This window comes from Herpailurus yagouaroundi, unplaced genomic scaffold (assembly GCF_014898765.1).
Source record: "Herpailurus yagouaroundi ecotype Mexico unplaced genomic scaffold, PumYag 530, whole genome shotgun sequence".
Taxonomy (NCBI): Eukaryota; Metazoa; Chordata; class Mammalia; order Carnivora; family Felidae; genus Herpailurus; species Herpailurus yagouaroundi.
This window is the reverse complement of record NW_024412747.1, coordinates 2,966,787-2,975,180: the sequence shown is the minus strand read 5'-3', so window position 1 is coordinate 2,975,180 and position 8,394 is coordinate 2,966,787. Positions and strand designations below refer to the sequence as shown.

Here is an 8,394-nt window from a genome sequence, read left to right as displayed (position 1 = left end):
ACTCTGCTGACTCCTTGTTAGCCTTTAAGAATCATCTCCAGAGTCCTCTCCAGGGAACTTACCCTCTCTGATTAGCTCAGGTTGATGTTTTCAGAGCACTCTGTTTACTTTTATTATAGTCTCTGCCATAAAAATAATAGTAATAGACATTTATTGAGAGTTTTCTGTTTTAAGTGCTTTCTGTGAGTTATTTCTTTTAATTCTAGCAGCACCACCTTGAGGTAGGCACTGCTGTTTGTGTCCTCATTTTAATGAGACTGGAACAGAGACTCAGAGGCTGTAAGTCAGTAGGTGATCTAGGGATAGGAGCAGCTTTTAGCGACTGTGCTTCCACATTTCATCAATAATTTTCTTGTTGTTTTATTCATGTTTTAATGTTTCTAATTTCATGACACGTCTTACAGTTGAGTTAATGTGGCAGTGTGATTTCTTAAAAGCTGCTATTAATTTAGAGTGCATTGTTATACAATTGATTGGGACTGATACTGAAGGATAGGAAAATGTAGGGGTCTCTGAAGACAAACTTTATCTAGTTTACTTTTGAATTTTTTTGTCTTTCCTTAAATATTTAAAAACCTTTTTTTTTTAAATGTTCATATATTTTTGAGGGAGCGAGCGAGCAGGGGAGGGGCAGAGAGAGAGGGAGACAGAGAATCGAAGCAAGCTCTGAGCTGTCAGCACAGAGCCTGACGCAGGGCTGAAACTCGCAAACCGTGAGATCATGACCTGAGCAGAAGTCGGACGCTCAACCAGCAAGCCACCCAAGTGCCCCTGTATTTCCTCAGATATTTTTGAGTATTATTCTATTGCTCTTTTCCCCATCTCCTTTACTCTTAATCATGATCTGGTCGCATCCCTCGATACATAGGTGAAAGCCCTACGTTGGCCCAGGTGTCATCTTGGTCTTTGTTCTGCTGACCGTTCTCAGAGGACACCCTTAGAGGGCATTCTCCCTGCCCCTGCCTCACCTGCAGGAATCCAAGGAGGATATTTTTATGGAGTTTCAAAAATACATATTTCTCTTCCTTCAGCAAACATGCAGTTAATTCTGACTTTCGACCCACTCAGCGGTTACTTTTTTTTTTTTTCCATTGTTACCCTATAATTCTTTCTGTGTCTTCAACGTCCATCTATAGCCCACTCACAGAGAGAATAGATCTGGTCTCCAATTTGTTATGAATCGTACAGACCGAAGGGGCGGATGGACAGGTAGAAAGCAGCCCAGGAATTGGAGAGTTTTATCAGATCCTGTTTGTATTGTTCTGGGTTTGGAACTCTGAGTGGTACCCAGCAGTTTGCTTTCTGGTTCAGGACTAAGAGTTGATCTCAGTATTGAGGAGGCTGGTTGACAAATCTATGAGAATTTTTAAAATACACATACCTATACCTGTGTGTATGTAAGCAGATAGTATGTAATAAGGTGACTGTAAGAAACCGTTGCTTGCTGATTTTGATCATCACAAACTGTACATGTGTTAACAAAGTACAGTGGGACAGTGTCTTTGTATCATTACTATTAATTATTAATTCATTGAGCATTAATGGAAACCCTGTGCCCCGGAATACAGGCAAATGTGAAACAGTCCACAGTAGGAGAAATTCGTAAGTAAATTAAAATATAAAATGTCAACTGCTCTACAAAAGTATGAACAAAAATCTTGCAGTAGATGGGTTGGAGTGATGGTGTTCTCGTGGGATTCAAGGATGGCTTTGTAGAGAAGGTGACGTTGGAACTAATTTTTATTTTTATTTATTTTTTAATTTTTTAATGTTTTTTAATTTATTTTTGAGAGACAGAGTGTGAGCAGGGGAGGGGCAGAGAGAGAGAGAAAGACACAGAATCTGAAGAGGCTCCAGGCTCTGAGCTGTCAGCACAGAGCCCGACATAGGGCTCAAACTCACGAGCCACGAGCCGGGAGATCATGACCTGAGCCGAAGTCAAATGCTTAACCGACTGAGCCACCCAGGCGCCTCTGGAACTAATTTTTAAAGCCTGGGTCAGAGTTGGCCTGGCAGAGGCATATGGAAGTATCAGAATGAGCAAATAGCAATATAAAGACTATTTTTCTGAAACATTTTTGTGTATCTTATTTTACTTTAACTTTCCTGGGATCCAGATTGCTAGTTAGGCATAACTTTCTCACGCAGCAAATGAGGAACTGGAGCCACCTAACTGTTGAAGAGAGGAGTTAGGATTGGAATGAAGTTTAGAAAAAGTCCAAGGTCCTTTCTTTTTATTTATTTAATTTTTAAAGTTTATTATTTGTTTTGAGAGAGAGAGTGCACAGTGGTGGAGGGGCAGAGAGAGAGAGAGAGAGAGAGAGAGGAGAGAGAATCCTAAGCAGACTCCATGCCCAGTGCAGAGCCCAACGAGGGGCTTGATGTCATGATCAGGAGAACATGACCTGAGCCAAAATCAAAATTTGGACATTTAACTGACTGAGCCACCCAGGCGCCCCAGGCTGGGGTCCTTTCTAATGATAATGTGGTGATGTAAAACATTTTAGTTTATTACCTGGTGTTGAGTGTGGATGATGTAGCATAAGATCAAAAATAAATTAAGAGTGTTCCAGGTGGAGCTGTGTTCAAGGGTTGTGACTTAGCCGTGCGTAGGACCTAGCAATTTTTTTTTTTTTTTTTTTAAGGTACAGTTGACTTCAGATATTATATTAGTTTCAGGTGGATAACATAGTGGTTTGACATTTGTGTACATTGTAAGACGATCACCACAGTAAATGCACCATGCAAAGTTGACACAGTATTGCCAACTGTATTTGCCAAGCCTTGCATTCCATCCCAGTGACTTATTCTTTTACAACTGGAAGTTTGTGCTCTTCGATCTCCTGCACCCACGTCACCACCCCCCACCCCCAAGCCCCTCCCTTCTGGCAGCTATCAGTCTGTTCTGCATTTGTGAGTCTGGGTTTGGTTGGGTTTGGTTTTTCAGTTCTGTGTGTAAGCCAAATCATGTAATATTTGTCTTTCTCTGACTTATTTCACTTAACATAATACCCCCAAGATCCATCCACATTGCTACAAATGGCAAGATTTCACTCTTTTCTATGGCTGAATAATATTCGTGTGTGTGTGTGTGACATCTATCCATTCGTCCATTGGTGGACACTTTAGTTGTTTTCATATCTTGGCAATAGTAAATAATGTTGCAATGAACATAGGGATACGTACTTTTTTTTTGAGTGAGTGTTTTCATTTTCTTTGGATAGATACCTGGTGGTAGAACTGCTGGATCATAGGGTAGCTCTAGTTTTAACTTTTTGAGGCACTTCCATGCTGTTTTTCACAGTGGCTGAACCAGTTTATATTCCCACCAACAGTGCACAAGGGTTCCCCTTTCTCCACATCCTTGACAACACTTGTTATTTCTTGTCTTTTTGATATTGTCCATTCTGATTGGTGTGAGGTGGTATCTATTTGTGGGTTTGATTTGTATTTCCCTGATGATGAGTCAGTCGTGTTGAGCATCTTTTCATGCGTCTGTTGGTTATCTGGATGTCTTCTTTGGAAAAGTATTCAGATCTTCCCATCTTCTAATTGGATGTCTTTTGTTGTTATTGAGTTGTATGAGTCCTTTATATATTTTGGATATCAGCCCTTATCAGATAGATAATTTGCTCTTTATCCTTGCTCAGGGGCCATGCTAATGTTCTCTGTATCATTCCAGTTTTATTATATGTGCTGCCAAAGTGAGCACCACTCACAAAGTGAGCACTTTACAGGTACCTTCTCCCGTTCTGTAGGTGCCTTTTTGTTGTGTTGATGGTTTCCTTCACTGTGCGGAAGCTTTACAGTCCGATGTAGTCTCAATTGTTTATTTTCTTTTTTTGTTTCCCTTGACTTTGCAATCTGATCCAAAAACAAACAAACAAAAAACACCGCTAAGTTTGATGTCAAGGAGGTTACTGCCTATGTTTTCTTTCAGGAGTTTTATGGTTTCAGGTCTTACATGCAAGTCTTTTTTTTTAATGTTTATTTTATTTATTTTGAGAGATAGAGAGAGAGTGTGTGTGAGCAGGGGAGGGACAGAGAGAGAGGAGAGAGAGAATCCCAAACAGGCTTTGCACTGTCAGCACAGCCTGATGTGGAGCTCAATCTCACAAACCATGAGATCATGACCTGAGCCAAAATTGAGAGTGGGATGCTTAAATAACTAACTGAGCCACCCAGACACCCCTTACATGCAAGTCTTTAATCCATTTTGATGGATTTTTGTGGATGGTATAAGAAAGTGGTTCCAGGTCATTCTTTTGCTTGTGGCTGTCCAGTTTTCCCAACACAATTTATTGAAGAGACTGTTCTTCTCTTGGATACTGAGAACAAACTGAGGGTTGGTGGGGGGTGGGGGAGACGGGAAAGTGGGTGATGGGCATGGAGGAGGGCACCTGCTGGGATGAGCACTGAGTGTTGTATGGAAACCAATTTGACAATAAATTGTGTTAAAAAAAAAAAAAAAAGAAGAATAGACTGTCCTTTCCCAAGTGCATATTCTTGCCCGTTTTGTTGTAAATTAATTGACCATGTATGTGTGGGTTTATTTTTTTCCATTGATTTGTGTGTCTGTTTCTATGCCAATACCATACTGTTTTGATTACTCTAAGTTTGTAGTATAATTTGAAATCAGGGCATGTGATATCTCTGGGTTCATATTTCTTTCTCAAGATTGCTTTGACTTCTGAGGGTCCTTTGTGGTTCCATACAAATTTTAGAATTATTTGTTAGTTCTATGATAAATGCCATTGGAATTTTGATAGGGATTGCCCTGAATCTGTAGATTGCTTTGGGTACTGTGGACATTTTAACAATATTCTTTCATTTCATGAGCATGGATATTTTTCCGTTTCTTTGTGTCATCTTCAGTTTTTTTCATCAGCATCTTATAGTTTTCAATGTACAGTTCTTTCACCCTCTTGGTTAAATTTATTCCTAGGTATTTTATTTTTTGATGTAATGTGTGGGATGGTTTTCTTAATTTCTCTTTCCAATAGTTTTAGTGTATAGAAATGCAACATTTTTTATATTAATTTTGTATCCTGCAACTTTACTTAATTAATTTATTAGTTCTAGCGGTTTTTGGGGGGGAGTCCTTAGAGTTTTCTACATATAGTATCCTATTATCTGCAAATAGTGAGTTTTACTTCTTTCCAATTTGGATGCTTTTTATTTCTTTTTGCCTAGTTGCTGTGGCTAAGACTTCTGATACTGTGTTGAATAAAAGTGGAGAGGGTGGGCGTCCTTGTCTTGTTCCTGATCTTAAGGAAAAGCTTTAGCTTTTCACCGTTGAGAATGCCATTAGCTATAGGTTTGCTGTATATGGTTTTTATAATGTTGAGGTATGTTCCCTCTGTACTCACTTTGTTGAGAGTTTTTATCGTCAGTGGATGTTGAAATTTGTCAGTTGCTTTATCTGTTGAGATCATAGGATTTTTATTTTTCATTCTGTGCATGTGGTATATTCCATTGGCTGACTTGCAGATGTTGGACCATCCTTGCATCCCAGGGATAAATCCCACTTGATCGTGGTGTGTGATCCTTTTAATGTAGTGCTGAATTCTGTTTGCTAATATTCTGTTAAGGATTTTTGCGTCTTTGTTCATCAGGGATATTGGCCTGTCATTTTCTTTTTTGGGGGTGTCCTTGCCTGGTTTTGGGTATCAGGGTAATACCTCGTAAAGTAAGTTTAGAAGCATTTCCTTCTCTTCAATTTTTGGAAGAGTTTGAGAAGGATAGATATTAAATCTTCTTTGGATGTTTTGGTAGAATTTACTAGTTAGGCCTTCTGGTCCTGGACTTTTATGCTTCAGTCTCCAAACTAGGACAATAATTGGTCTGTTGAGATCTTCTATTTCTTCGTGATTCAGTCTTGGAAGATTGTAAGTTTCTGGGAATTTATCCATTTCTTGTAGGTTCAATTTACTGGCATATAATTGTTCATAATAGTCTCTTATGACTTTTTTGTATTTCTTTGTTATCACTTGTACTTCTCTGCTCTCACTTCTGATTTATTTGAGTCTTCTCCTTTTTTCTTAGGGAGTTTAAAGTTTTGTCAATTGCATTTATCTTTTTAAAAAACCAGCTCTTCGTTCCACTGATCTTTTCTATTTGTCTTTTTAGCCTCTATTTCATTTATTTTTACTCTGAACTTTATTATTCCCTTCCTTTTGCTAACTTTGGGCTTCGTTTATTCTTCTTATTCTAGTTCCTCTGGTGTAAAGTTAAATTATTCATTTGAGATTTCTCTTGTTTTTTTGAGGTTGACTTCTGTTGCTCTGAACTTTCCTCTTAACAACTGCTTTAGCTGCATCCCATAGATGTTGGTGTGTCATATTTCTCTTTTCATTTGTCTCTGTAGCTTTTTAATTTCTCCTTTGATTTCTTCTATGACACAGTAGTTGTTCAGTAACATGTTTAATCTTCACATATTTGTAGTTTTTCCAGTTTTCTTCCTGTAATTGATTTCTAGTTTTATATCATTGTGGTTGGAAAAGATGCTTGACACGATTTCAGTCTTCAATTTTTTGAGACTCATTTTGTAGCCTGACATGTGTTCTAGAGGATGTTCCATGTATACTTGAGAAGAACCTGTTTTCTGCTTTTGGGTGGAATGTTCTGTATATATCATTGTTAAGTCTATTGGTCTCATGTATCATATTAAGGCTTCCTTATGGATTTCCTGTCTGGATGATCATCATTGATGGAAGTGGTATGTTACAGTCCTGTATTGTTGTATTGCTGTCAATTTCTCCCTTTAGGTCTGTCAATAATTGTTTTATGTTTTTTGTTGCTTCTGTGTTGGGTGCATATGTATTTATTGTTGAATTTTAAGATTTTGTTATCTTTTAAAGCATTTTTTTTTTTCAACGTTTATTTATTTTTGGGACAGAGAGAGACAGAGCATGAACGGGGGAGGGGCAGAGAGAGAGGGAGACACAGAATCGGAAACAGGCTCCAGGTTCTGAGCCATCAGCCCAGAGCCTGACGCGGGGCTCGAACTCACGGACCGCGAGATTGTGACCTGGCTGAAGTCGGACGCTTAACCGACTGCGCCACCCAGGCGCCCCAAGATTTTGTTATCTTTTAATTACCATTCCTTTATCTGATATGTGTTTTGCAAATACTTTCTCCCAGTCTGTGGCTTGTCTTCCCATGATAGTGTCCTCTGCTTAGCAGAAGTTAATTGTTAATTGTAGTAAAGTCTAGCTTGTCAGTTTTTTCTTTCATTGATCCTCCTTTCAGTGTTGCCAAACTGACGACCACCTAAGTCTTCTGTGTTATCTTTTTTCCTTTCTTTCAAGTTTTAATTTAAATTCCGGTTAGTTAACATACAGTGTAATATTAGTTTCAGGCTGTGTTATCTTCATATATATCTTTATATCTTTAATAGTTTTGTAGTTTACATTTAAGTGTGATCCATTTCGAGTTAATTTTGGTGAAAGTTGTAAGATCTTTGTGTCCTTGAATTCTTTCAAATATGGATGTCTCATCTTTCCAGGACCATTTGTTGAAAAGGAAGTCCTTTCTCCATTGGTTTGCCTTTGCTCCTTCATCAAAGATCACTTGGCTGTATTTGTGTGGTTCTTTTTCTGGACTCTCTTTTTCATTCCATTGATCTATTTTTCTCTTCTTTCACTGATACCATTGATTACCTTCGCTTGTAGTGAGTCTTGAAGCCAGGTAGTGTCAGTCCTTCCATTTTGTTCTTCTAATTCAGTATTGCACTAGTTATTCTGGGTTGTTCACCTGTCCATGTGAACTTCAGAATCAGTTGATTTGTAAAATAACTGGCTAGGATTTTCACTGGGATTGTGTGAATGAATATATAAATTATATATTATAAATAGGGATGAATTGGTGTTTTAACAATACTGAGTCTTCCTATTCATGTACATGGAATATCTCTCCACCTATTTAGATTTGCTTTGATCTCTTTATTCCAAGGTTTGTAGTTTTCCTGATGTAGATCTTGTACATATTTTGTTAGAATTACACCCAGGTATTTCATTTGTTTTCGTGCTGACGTAAATGGTATTGTGTTTTAATTTCTTTTTTTTTTTTTTTTAATGTTTATCTTTATTTTTGAGACAGAGAGACAGAGCATGAGCAGGGGAGAGGCAGAGAGAGAGGGAAACAGAATCAGAAGCAGGCTCTGGGCTCTGAGTGGTCAGCACAGAGCCCGATGCGGGGCTTGAACTCGTCAACTATGAGATCATGACCCGAGCCGAAGTCAGACGCTCAACCGACTGAGCCACCCAGGCGCCCTGTGTTTTTAATTTCTAATATCAGTTGCTCATTGCTGGTATATAGATAAACAATTGAATTTTGTATATTAACCTTATATTTTGTGACCTTGCTATATATAATCACGTATTGATTCCAGGA

General features: G+C 38.3%; 1 protein-coding gene and 1 non-coding gene across 5 annotated transcripts in view; one reads left to right on the top strand and one right to left on the bottom strand.

Moving 5' to 3' along the window:
* Positions 1 to 8,394, top strand: part of MTR (5-methyltetrahydrofolate-homocysteine methyltransferase) — a 130,374-nt gene that overhangs the window by 17,558 nt on the left and 104,422 nt on the right. The gene's annotated exons all lie outside the window — the stretch shown is intronic.
* Positions 3,606 to 3,712, bottom strand: LOC121023266 (U6 spliceosomal RNA). Its single transcript, XR_005787331.1, has one exon. It is a non-coding gene; the product is annotated as a U6 spliceosomal RNA (small nuclear RNA).